At 40.7% G+C, this 13,212-nt stretch overlaps 1 protein-coding gene and 1 long non-coding RNA gene across 12 annotated transcripts in view; both read right to left on the bottom strand.

Moving 5' to 3' along the window:
* Window positions 1-3,375, bottom strand: part of EHBP1 (EH domain binding protein 1) — a 345,189-nt gene extending 341,814 nt beyond the window's left edge. For 4 of the 9 annotated variants that reach the window (XM_038551390.1, XM_038551391.1, XM_038551395.1 and 1 more), the window contains exon 1: window positions 3,103-3,375. The gene's annotated coding sequence lies outside the window, so the exon portion shown is untranslated. The remainder of the gene's footprint in view (window positions 1-3,102) is intronic. The other 5 variants (XM_038551382.1, XM_038551389.1, XM_038551387.1 and 2 more) reach the window with 2 other exon arrangements.
* A 4,055-nt stretch (window positions 3,376-7,430) lies between these two features.
* The window catches only part of LOC111097779, a 115,120-nt gene continuing 109,338 nt past the window's right edge, over window positions 7,431-13,212 (bottom strand). The window contains exons 6-9 of one of the 3 annotated variants that reach the window (XR_005366137.1): window positions 12,729-12,814; window positions 10,424-10,525; window positions 9,927-9,989; window positions 7,431-7,555 (exon numbers count right to left, since the gene is read on the bottom strand). This is a non-coding gene — a long non-coding RNA (uncharacterized LOC111097779). The remainder of the gene's footprint in view (window positions 7,556-9,926; window positions 9,990-10,423; window positions 10,526-12,728; window positions 12,815-13,212) is intronic. The other 2 variants (XR_005366138.1, XR_005366136.1) reach the window with 2 other exon arrangements.

Here is a 13,212-nt window from a genome sequence, read left to right as displayed (position 1 = left end):
AAGCAGCCAAGAGGCTTCTAGGTTCCTGAACTAATAGGTATGATGTTGATGTTAGAGTTAACTCAGTTTTCCATTATTTGGAAATTGATTAAACTGGTATGAATTGTTGTGAGAGGTCAAATAAAAAAGGGACACTGTTTGCTTTAGATTATGCTGATAAAATGCAAAACATAGACTTTAGGGTCAGAAGATGGGTCTTGGGGTGCAGGCTGTCCCCGTCAAGCTGAGTTGCTTTCAGTGAGTCAGGTAGCCTCTCTAAAGCACGGTGCTCTCTGTATTTAAATGAATCTAATAACAGGGGCTACTTTGCAACTCAAATAAGCTGACTACACGGATGCATGTTATGAACTCTACAGAGCTAGTTACTGTTATTATTTTTTAGTGCTGGCCCCAGGTTATGAATCGAAAAGGGAAACAAAACAACACACCCTATTCCATCTTGGGGGAAAAAAGTATTGCTTTTACAGTATTTTCCCCTTCTTCCTTCATCTGGACCTTTGAAAAGCTGCATTTTTCTGCTATTATGGCTTTACCCTCCAAAGGTCCTGTATTTGATGCCTTTGGGCCCTTACACATGTTAAGAACTGAGAAAAACAATGACTGTGTAGGCCTGCCCACTCATAGCTTAAGGGAGCAAGTTATGGAACTTGACAGTAGCCCTTGGGAATTTAAATTCCATCAATTACAGATGGGGGTTCGTGTTTTGGTTTTTTGTTTTGTTTTTGTTTTCAGGGTGTTTTATTATTATTATTTATTTTTTAATGCATTGTGGTTTCTGCCCAGCCTTCCAACAATGCCACAGCTTGGACTTTTGTGGGTTGGTAAAACAAAAATAACGGATCTCGTACAATCCAACAACCTTCCATGGGAATTTTCCACAGTCCTGTGGGATCACAGGACTGTCTGTAGCTAGTGTACTACAGACATGGGCGAACCCTCAGCTTTATTCATACAAAATGGTCACTCAGTTACCAGGATAAATCAAATAAAGGTAACCATTGACCCTACCATTGGCATTTTTGAAATGTGAATTCTGAAAGGAATAGGGCAACTCAGTCACCAAAATGTGTTCATGAAATAGCAGCCAATGTCAGCTCATGTCTCTCAATAGTTACCAGGTAAGAAATCAAGATGAATAACTTTCAGGAGCCAAACTAAATATTATTTTACATCCTTACCTTTAATGATATCTTACTATTCACTAAGGTTTACTTGAAGACTATTATCACTTTATGAAATGGGACACACACAATGATTAACAGTGGTGTAAAGCTCATAATAAAGTATTCATGAAATTATACATCAGGTTAGATTTAGAACTGCTTTTTGAAGAGGGTAGCCGTATTTCGACCTGCGTCATTTAAGGAACTTGCAATTTTTAATTATAACCAGATGATTTCCTTTTGCCTGAATTCAAACCCAAAGATTCTCAGGGTAAGAAGACATCTCTCCATGGGTTCTTCCTTCTAGATGGCTTTCTTACAGTATTGGAAGGTTTTTCTTGGTGGCATTTCAAGAAACTGAAGAAAGACCTTCTTTTGTATCTAGGCTCTCTTTTCTTCCCATGTTCTGACTTTGCCAAAATGTAAGCACATTATTGGACTCTAAGTTTCAAGCCTAACTTGAATGCCTGTTCAATATCCTTAGCTTACTCAGCCATCCTCTCTGGTTGGAAGCAAAAGTGGCCACCTTCGGTGTATCCATGAAAAAAAGAGTTTCCCAGGACTTCCTTATCTCAAGGGTCAAAATTTGCACGTAGGGACACTTTTATTTTTATTTATTTATTTTTAAAGATTTTATTTATTTATTTATTTATTTATTTATTTATTTATTTATTTATTTATTTGAGAGAGAGAGAGAGAGCATGAGCAGGGGGGAGGAGTAGAGGCAGAGTAAGAAGCAGACTCCCCACTGAACAGGGAGCCTGACTTAGGGCTCGATCCCAGGACCTGGGATCACGACCTGAGCCGAAGGCAGATACCTAACCAACTGAGCCACCCAGGTGCCCCATAGGGTACTTCTAAGTCGTTTACTAAAAGGCATTCTGTAGAGGCAAATTACAGAAAACTTTCTCTTCGTTGGCACTAGAGATCACAGTCAGTGAAGGACAGCTGGATTTCAGCCCCTACCTGCTCTGGCAGGGCATGTTGGCACAGTGCCCAAGCCAAACTACCCTATAGCGCACCCTGGGGACAAGTTCATTTTTAACTGTTCCTTCCACATCTATGCTGGGCCACAGACATCTGAAGAGACACTGTAGGCATAATTTCTTCAGAGCTAGAAATCTCTCCAATTTCTGCCTCCCAGGCTTCCTTCAAATGTTCACTCTCTTCTGTTCTCTGTAGTCCTTCCCATCTCACTATAATGAACCCAAGTTCTCCTTTGCCACTCAGTGATTCTCAAACTTTTTGAACTGAGTTCCACCTACATGAGGTAAAAGGCTCCAAGACTCACACACTCCAGTCTTTCCTACCTTTCAAAGATTTATCTGATAGCAACAAACTGTCACTGTGCAAACACATTTTATTCAGATGATGTAAATATCTGCTTTAGCAGTATTGGTATGGATGGCTTCTATGCATACTGCAATCCATATTTGTGTTAATGTTTTGTTATAGGAACTTATAGGTCATAAATCACGTTGATCTGTGTAGATATCACTATCCTAACACAGAGTTAATAAAATAGTACACCTCAAACAAAATAGATGATGATGAAGGTGAAGAAGGGTCATTTATAATTAAAAAGCAGGGATAGAAACCACAGGAAAGAATAAGCAACTCAATAGAGCACTGATACTGCTAACAAAACAATCTTCCCCAAAACTGAGGATACTTCAACAATTTACCCATGTATGTTTATAGTGGGAGTTTGCAAATATTGCAGGGTGTTTTCTGGCAGCAAGGTGAATATTTAGTTTAGCCCTCAGTAAACTCTAGTTATATACTAAATTTTTATTTATGAATATCAAATACTACCAACTCTTGACAATTCAGCAGTTATTAGTAAGTAGCTTTTAGACAAACACACACACACAGACACACACTGCAAATGTAGGGCATCAAGGGCCATTTGCTAGTAAGATCCAAAGAAAAGACTTACATTTGGGAATCAGTTTGTGGAACATCAGGAAGTTGCATGTAGCCTACCAGTTGGCTAGAGTCCATACCTTGAAAATCACAGCTTAGATGGTTGGCTTGGCTTTTTGACTCAGCTTCTCAAGATGCTGGATCACTTTCTTGTTTCATACTCTACAGCTACAAGGACATTCTGTCCCTGGGCCCTAGCCAGCCCCCCCTGGGCCCCTAAACCCCCAGTCTCTCACTGGAGTCTGTCTCTGGGAAGGAGAATCAGATGTTACCCACTAACTGGGAAGACTCCCAGTTACCACCTTGTAGCATCTGTGATGACATAATGGGAGACCTTGAGTGAAACGTGGTAGAGGGAAGTCAGGAAATTTGGTCACAGGCCACCTCTGCCTTGGCAGCTGTTTGACAGCAGGCAAGTTACCTCACTTCCCAGATTAGATGTCTCTTCTGTGAAATGGAAATAATACCAACCTCACAGATTTCTTATGAAGATCAAATGAGATCATAGAAGTAGCAAAGCATAGTAAACAAATTTATTTATAAAAGAAGTAGGTGTTATTATTGCAGAGAGATAACATTCATGCAAACATCTGGACTGCTCTATTTTCAAAGTATAACTAATATTAGGATGCTATGATGTATAAGAATGACAAACAATATAGACCGTCTGGCAACCATGAAGGTCAAATGCAAGGACCTCACAGGCCCTAGAGACTTGAGAGAGTGTGAGTTCCTGATTCAACAATCCTGAAACATGTTCTAAGGAAAAGTACATGTCTCAATGGTCCTGAATCTCCCTCCACCCCTTTGTCCCCCTCCCTTCTCCTGGTTTGGACAACAGGACTTAATTCAGAGTAATTCCAAACATTAGAAATGAAGGATCCCCCCCACCCCATCCCACTTGAGATTAGGAGCTCCTTCGAGGATAGAGGACAGCGGCTGAAGAATGCAAGGAATTCTTCTCTCCACCCAGTCAGGAATCTGTCCTACTTGGGGCGCTTAGCAGGAATGTGAGTGCTGCCCAATAAGGCCCAGAGCTTGGCCATCATGGTCTTGTTGCGGGGGACGGAGCCCTCCTCCAGAACCAGGCCTTGCTCAAGATCCCCAGAGGCTGCTCTGGGGCCGACAGTAGGGACCAGAGCTGGTGCTGCAGACAGTGAGTGAGGAGAGCCCAGCTGGACACGTGAAACAAAGACACAGCAGCGTTCTCAGCTTGGAGGAAGTACTGCCTTTGGAGTCAACACGGATATAGGCTTGACCACAGGCTCCGCTGCTTACCACTTAGCTGCATGACCTGAAGCAGATACTCTGTGAGCTTGGGTTTCCTCATCTATAAGATGCAAATAATAACAGTAGACCTACCTCTTATAGTTGTGGGGGGGACTGAATAAAACAATGTATATAAAACACTTAGCATAGCACTACTCCGTGAATTGGGGGTACAAAGCCTATTTTTACATGACTAGCTTTATTTATTTATTTTATTTATTTATTTATTTATTTATTTATTTATTTATTTATTTATTTATTAGAAAGAGAGCATGCATACGGGGTTGGCAGGGAGAAGCAGTTGGAGAGGGACAAGCAGACTCTGCACTCAGCTCAGGGCAGAGCAGGACTTGACATGGGTCTCAGTACTACGACTGGGAGATCATGACCTGAGTGGAAATTGCAAGAGTCAAGCGCTTAACCGACTGAGCCACCTACTGAGCCACCTACACAACTAGCTTTTAAACAGTTTCAATATCCTGCATTTATTCCGTGTTACAGTACATAATGTATTTTCATATTTGTTACTTCTTTTTTGTATTGGTTCCAATAACTTTTTTATACTACAAAACAATTTTATTTGCTAACTGTATCTTGATAAAATTGGGGGAAAGAAACCCATTTGCCTCCTGAGGAAAACCACCTATGGAGTAACTTTTTCCCTCAGTATCAACTCTGAATTTGTTCAAGTATCTAGAACCAAGTGTCACTTTATAATTACAACTTACAAGAGGCATGCTTGAAACAATAGCATACAAATGCGATCAGTGAAATCCGGATCATTTCTTTAACAGATAAATTCCAAGAGGGATAAACAAGAGAAAAAATCCTGGAGTGTTACTTCTTTTTAATTGCATTAAGCAATAGTGTGAACTTGAGCACTCCAGAGTTGATTTGTAAATATAGTCATCTTTTATTTCACTTTATTTATTTGTGAGAGAGAGTGTGTGTGCATGAGCAAGGGTGGGGGGAGGAGTAGAGGGAGAGAGAGAAGCCGACTTCCTGCTGAGCAGAGAGCCCGATATTGGGCTCCATCCCCGTACCTGAGTGGAAGGCAGACACTTAACTAAGACACCCAGGCGCTCCAATATGGTCACCTTTTGGAACAAGTAATAGAGTGTCAGCTTTGACAGTTATCCCTGAGTCTCCTCTTGGCTGCTGTCTACAAGCATCCCTAGCTCGGTCTTTTCAGTGAACTTCCAGTCACAGCAGGTTACCTCCCTCCAACCTTCCCAAGCATACTGACTCTACTGAACCGGCATAGCTGCTCCCCCAGGTTCCAATGGGAGCCTGGAAGAAGCTGTTGTTAGAGGTCATAGAGAGGCTCCAAGGCTTCAGGCTTCTGTCAAGTAGAGCTGTCGTGAGGGGCCCCTGTCGCAGCCAGAATGCCTACTTGATCCCCTTATGCTTGGGTCTCATGGTTTAACCTGTGTTGGAGAAGGCCTGCCTTGCCCCATGCCCTGATCAAGGTTCTCCTCACCTGCTACTTTACCAGCCTTTCTTCTCCTGGGGGCAGAGGGAAGGAGGTAAGACTATCCATCCTCGTTCTTGCTTGGTTTAGACCAGAACTCTTAAAACAATGTGATTCTGCAACCTAACTCTGACACTTGGTGTTCCTGAAGCCATGGTCCTGCTCCACTTTCCTGGACTCCAAGTCTTATTTCCTACAGTCACAGTGGATCTGTTGTGTCTTCCTATAGGCTTGATCATAGATTTTTCATCTGGTCCAGGTACAGGGGGCATGAGGATGGTAGTTGACCTATTTCCTGAAGTTGCTATGAGCTTTCTGATAATTCTTTCTTCCTTACACTCGGTCCCCTGTAATAGCAGCTATGGACTTTGGACATGGAGTCCTATGTCCAGCTAGGAGCAAGCTTACCTCTCCACCAATTGTCTTATTGCTTCCAGGCTGGTTCCTATATAATGCCTTTCACCTCTCACTCTAGAATCTCAGAGAAATTGCATCCTTTACTGGTTGTAAATATTTTCTGGGGAAAACATACAAAACCATTGCTTTTACTGACCTTCTTAAATTCCTAAGGATATGGCCTGCGGCAAGCTGGACCACAGTCTTCTGAGTTGGCAGGAAGGCTAATGAGCAAGAGTCAGGCAATGGCCTCTGTAAGGGACTCATGATGGGGTTTGGAGGAACTGTCTAACACGAGAGTTTAACCTGGGGTAAGTGTCCGAAGCAGGGTCTAAATGATGTAGCAAGCTCTGTTAGGGTTATGGCCTTGGTGCCAGATAAGAGCTATTCCATGGTATGATTAGACAGGGGTGAAGCAGGGCTGCCTACATGTGGCCAGGCTACAGAAGGCTCATTAATGGGAACAGGAACCAGGCCCAGGGACGTTAGGTGGTTACAGAGAGATGGAAAACCAGGACCTCACTCGCTAGCTAAGGTTCAGAGCACAGTCAGGCATTTAATTACATCTTTAACATACACATTTCAAAGCATCCGGCAAATAAATATGTGCCTGTTGCTGAAAGCAGCCTGGAGCACTAATCTATATTTTTCCCCAAAATACCTTCTTCTTGGTGATTTGTCTGCTTTGCCTTCCAATCATGACCATGATTCAGTTACTATTCAAACACTGTAACTGCCTTCAGCTTTGCCCTACATTACCTTTTACCCCACTCTGGATACAATGCTTACCTTAGGATGTTTCATGTATCCCCCAAACCATTATTTTACTCTCAAATATGGTGCTGCTTCATCCTTCCCTGTCTCACTGGCTGGCACCATCAGCCTCTATTTTCCCAAGCTAAAAGCCTGAAGTTTATAATAAACTTCTTTCACCTCTCCATCTGCATCCCTAGCTCAGTGCATATTTCATGACAGTGGCTATCCCTTCTCTATTCCACCATGACCTTGACTGTGGTAAACATCATCAGTGTTCACCAATATCCAATTCTCCTTTTCTTTCTGGGCATATAAGAGATGATACTTCCCATCCCACTTCCAGTTAACTACAGCCATATGACTAGTGTGGGCCAATGAAACATGAATACAAATTCATATCTTATTTCTGGGCTAAGGTAGTAAAAAAAAAATTTCTTAGCTCTCTTTACCTGAAACATTCCTTTTTTCCTGTTGTGTTGAATGCAGAGGTTTTGTGTTGAGATGGTAGTGTCACCAAGTCAAAGAAGCCCAGCCAACTGCATAATTGAGAAATATACACTTCCATGATGAGCCACTGAAATGGATGGGGGGTCATTTGTTACCGTAGCGTGATCTATCATATTTTCCTTTCAGTCCCTTTGCTCTCATTCAGGACCTTACTCTTTCCCACCAGAACTATTAGAAACTTAAAAAAATGTCTTCCAGTCTCCAGGTTGACATCCCTCAGACCCATTCTCCAAATAGGCATCGGAGTGGTCTTTGTATAACTCAAATTCAGCCATGTATTTGAGCTACACTGTTTTATTGGCTCCCCAAGACTGACACAATGAATAGGCTGCTGATAGGACAGATCTCCGTAGGCAGCCTCATCCCCCATGTCTCTTCTTTTGCACTTTATACCCAGTTAAACTTAAGTGTCTGTTATTTTCAGAATAATCCATGCTTTATCATGCCTCTTTGCCTTCACTTATGCTGTTCCATTAATCCAAAACATTTATTTAGAAATAGGCTCCACTTAAAAACTGGAGCCCAATGTAGGGCTTGAACTCATAATTCTGAGATCAAGACCTGAACCGAGATCAAGAGTTGGACACTTAACTGACTAGGCCATCCAGGAGCCCCAATCCAAAACATCTTTATGCAGCCTTCATCTTCTTCTTTGCCTGGCTATTCCTTATTCTTCAAGACTAGGGTCTAATATCAGTTTTCTGCAAAGTGATATTACCTTCCTGAATTTACTATCTCCCTACCACACTCCCACAGTGTCATCTACACCTCATTGACTACATTATATTACATCTCTTTATAGCTCTCTCTCCCTTGTGAGAATAAAGGCTTAACTGGGTGGGTATCTGTCACATGGTAGATCCTTATTTGTAGGAAATGTGGAGGTAATGAGATTCAGTGGTGATATAGACACTCAGGCCTCATCCTTGGGCACAGAATTCCAGGATGATGGCTTGTGAAGTAGACTTGAGGGATCAACCTGAGAAGTCAATCACTCTAGTAGGTATCCAGGTCCGGCAAGAGTAGGGGATGGAGGTCATACCAAGCTTAACAAATGAATCAGGGATTATTAACCTAGATGAGATCAGTTCAGGAACTGAAAGGATATTGCATTGAATGGGGACCATGAAGAGACACCACTTTGAGAATCTGGATAAGGTAGAAGCAGAGGAAAGATGATGGACTCTGATTTAACTTAACAAAATCACTGATACTCTTAATAGATTGGACTTAGGCAGCAACCACAGAGTTTGGCTCTCTTGAATAACTACAACAATAAATGCAGTAGATTATCACTATTCGCGGTGCCAAGTTGCTGGGAACACTGATTTGCAAATATGAAACCATTGTTCCTAGAGAGAATGCAGGGTTAGGTACCTGTGAGCCTGTGGTCACAGTTTCTTTTTTAAATTTTTAATATGTCAATACTTTATAATATGCATATCAATTTAAAGTCAAACATTAATAGCACTATACAATCACTGAATATATTTCATAGTTTCTTGCCAAGTACTGTCTTTTTTCCTTTACTAGGATTAATAGAAATGTACATATATATGTGTATAGACATATACCTAGTTCCCATGTATTTATGTATATTTGTGTGTATATATATATATATATATATATATATATATATAGTATTAAAAATGGCCATGGCGGAAATAATTCTCTTTCCCTCTCAAGATCTGTCACCATTTCATCAACTTATTAATGCATAACTTTAGTATGTTCCTGTTTAAAGACACATTATTTCCTCATTTAATATATATTATGTATTTATTAACATTGAACTCTTGGCCAACAACATTGTAACTTAGTCTTTTTTTATTTTAAGATTTATTTATTTGATACAGAGAGAGAGAGCACAAGCAGGGGAAGGGAGAGAGGAAGAAGCAGGCTCCCCATTGAGCAGGGAACCAGAAGCAGGGCTCAGGGGATCAAGCCCAGGACTCTGGGATCGTGACCTAAGCAGAAGGAAGCCACTTAACCGACTGAGCCACCCAGGCGCCCCTCTAACTTATGTCTTAATCAAGCTTATCTAACACATATAGCTCTTTAAAAGGTGCTTCTTGTGTTCAGGAAGCCTGGAAAGCATCTCAGCACTGCACTTAGGAATCATTTTAAATAACAAGATCACCAGTGAAAAGCACAAAAATGTGGAAAATGTGGCACCAAATAGATTAGAAAAAAGGACATTTGTTTATAGTATGGGAACTAAAGCAAAAATGGTGTTACTTTGTTCAACTTCAGCTAGGCATGTGTATATCAGGTGACTCAAATTTTTCAGTGCTCTGCGCAGGTCTATGAATGAACATGAAAGTGCCATGGGTATTGATTTGGGGTTAAACATAAATTTTAGGATGTAAGCAAATTCATATATATAGAACCCGTAAATAATGAGAATCCACTGTAGTAACAATTTATTGAACACTTACCACCTGTCGTTAAACGAGGTACTTCACATATACACACATCGTCAAGTTTATCAGCTTTTCACTCTGCAAATGAGATGATTCAGAGTTAACAATGGTGCACATATCCTTAGGTCCATAGGCTCTCGCCACTGGGAAAAGTAAGCCCCTTATAAGATTAATGTCACACAATTTTTACACTGAGCTTACAGATACAGTAATGGGGCCAATAGTCTGAGCTCTTACACAAACTTGGAATGCAGCGCACACTTGGCTGCAGGGCTATTGACTGATTATGCTTAGAGACTTATGAGCTTGTATACTAAGGTCTGAAGAGAATCTAATAGGAAAGGAAATTTAATAGGAAAACATGACCAGCAGTTAAGAGCACAATCATCTTCCCAAGCAACATTAGGTGAAGCCAAAAATAGTCAAGTAAACAAATTCAGAGACAAATGTGTCTTTCAGGGCATTGACTGGCTGAATAGAAACCCAAGAAGCCAGCAAGCTTCAGAACATACCAAGTTTTGAAGCTTCGTGCTTGCAAAATGATGGAGTTGGCAATCGGTGCATCCACAGCCTTCGTATCTGCTGCTTGCTTTCCATTTAGGTCAGTCTGGACTCTGTTCCAAACCACAGTGTGCTCACCTTTCCTTCTTATCACAATGTCATTCTCTTCCCAACCAAATCACCACTGATTGGCAAAGCATCGTTTCATCCCACATCTTCCATTAACCTCTTTCAGACCTCCTCACCCCTCTAGATCTTCCTTGTGTTGGGGGAGGAGGTAGCCACCCAAAATTGAGCTTACTTGTCACTACCTCTGTAAAAGGGAAGTAATAATTAGTATCTCAGAACTGAGGCAGGATAGTGTGTGAGTGTGCACAGGACAGGGGCTGGCACTAAGTGGATGCTCAGCTACATGGGGATTCAGAATCCACATTATGTTTTTTACCTTGGCTCATATAAATTAACCTTTTGTTACCCCTTCTGAGGCAACTCTTATGAAGAAAAGGATAGTAACATGAGAGACAAGGCAACAGCAAGAGAGAACATGCTTTGGGGGCTGTGATTTCCACATTCTGAGTTTTATGGATGAGTGCAAGAATTTGGGGAACCAATATCATGTTGCATGATATTTCCCTTTGGCCTAAAATCTCCCTAATAATGTTTTTACCTTATTTAATAATTTTTATAAAATAAATGCATTATAAAGGGAAAAATAAGAACATACTATTAGGAGTTCTGAAAAATGAATAAATTCAGCTTCAGGAAAATCTCACGCCATCCCGCACATCTACTTACCCTTTTGTTTACTTATTGGTCAAATATTTATTAAGATACGCACCAGGAATTTTTCTACATGATGAAGTACAGTGGTAAACATGAAAGGGAAGTTCTCTATATTCATGGAACTTACTTTTTTTTTTTTTGTATCAGAAAACAGATCTGAGAAAACTCATGACTAGCCAGTACCAGTCCAGTCACTGGACCATGCACTGGCTTTTGAGAGTGGTCCCATGAGAGTACCTAAGTGACTGATGTAAGATCCAGTCCCTGCTTCTGAGCCTTCAGGAGGGAACAGGAAAGTGTCACACTGTACAGAGTGGGAGTGTAGAGACAGAAAAGCAAAAGTAGCTCTCTGAGTGAGCATCATCTGGTTCTAGGGCAGTGAGTGTGCCAACCTGAGGACTGAAGCTCAGGCTGGTTACTCTTTGTGAGTACAACCCCCATAAACAGAAATCTTTCTAGAAGTTATTTTTGACTGTGAAGGACAACGACATATATTTAGTCCAAAGAGATCTGAAATATAGGCCACAAGCAATTTCAAACAGTTGTCAAAGTGTGGAGATAAATTCTGAGAAAAGAGAGAGGTGGGGGTGAAAGCCTGGCTATATTTAAGGACTTCCTTAGTTTGTTTCTCAGCAGGATTCAAAAGAAAAGAGCTGGATGTTGTGAAATTTGAGCTTTCAAAAGTGCCATAGAAAACTTTTAACACTGTTAAACACTTGGAACACTCAGCCAACAAAAATAAGACATTTGCTCTTATTCTGAAATCCCAAATTAAACTAAGGTCAGAGTAACAGTTGTGTTTCATTCTAGTATGCCCTAGTGAGGAATCGAAGGAGACTCCCCGGGGACTGATAAGCTCCCTGCAACACATCGGAAGGCTAGGTTGGATAGAGAAGACATTGTATGTACAGTCAGCCCTTGAACGACAATGGGTTTGAACCACACAGGTCCACTTGTATGTGGATTTTTATTTATTTTATTTTTTTTATATTGTATGTGGATTTTTAATAGTATGGTACTGTAAATGCATTTTCTTTTCCTCATGATTTAATAACACTCTCTTTTCTCTTTATTGTAAGAATACAGTATGTATTATATATATGTATACATGTATGTGTTATATATGTGTGTGTGTATATATATATATAACATACAAAATATGTATTAATCAACTGTCCATGTTATCAGTAAGGCTTCTGGTTAACAGTAGGCTATTTGTAGTTAAGTTTTTGGAGAGTCAAAAGTTACACATGGATTTTTGACTGCACGGAGGGTTGGCACTCCAACCCTGGTGCTGCTCAAGGGTCAACTGTATAGACTGTGCTTTCTTCCTAAAAGTCACAATTAAAGGAATGTAGCACCTAATATAAACCATTAGAACTTGTCACAATACTTTCCATAAAGTAATGGATGGAGAGTCTCTCTTGACAATCTCCAGTGTCCCAGCCTAAAATTTGTAAAATGGAGCTCCAGAGGGACTCTTCAGAGCTCCAATAAGTGTTTACTGAAAACAATATGTAAAAACTCAACTACCTTTTCCAGGGCCTCACTTTTGAGAGTTCCTTGCAGCATCACACAGGGAGGAAGAAGGGAGCGGGAGGTGTGTGAGCGCCAGCTTCCTGAGCACAGTGGGAATAAGACCAAAAAAGAAAATGATCAAGAAACCATAAGCAGAAGGTTCTTCCCTGTCACAGCATTTTAGGATTAAAAATAAAAAGATTTACTAAAATTAGCCACAATGTAAAACCCTAAAGCAGAAAGTTTTAAATAAGGCAAATGGCCTCAAAGCTTCAGACAACTTTATCAACTTCATGCTATAAACCATCCCAAGCAAATTAATTATTCCCAGATGCTGGAGATGAAGAATGCTTGCTGAATTGTTTTGCTTCTCAAAATCTTCAGTATAAACACACATTCACAGGATTGCATTCCCTTTTTTGGCTCTCAACATGCAAGTAATTATACAGTGTGCAGGATAATGTTGGATGAGCTCTCCTTTGAATACCAAGCAAGTTCT

This window comes from Canis lupus, chromosome 10 (assembly GCF_011100685.1).
Source record: "Canis lupus familiaris isolate Mischka breed German Shepherd chromosome 10, alternate assembly UU_Cfam_GSD_1.0, whole genome shotgun sequence".
Classification (NCBI taxonomy): domain Eukaryota; kingdom Metazoa; phylum Chordata; class Mammalia; order Carnivora; family Canidae; genus Canis; species Canis lupus.
Note: the sequence above shows the minus strand (reverse complement) of the source record. Positions and strands in the feature narration are given on the sequence as shown.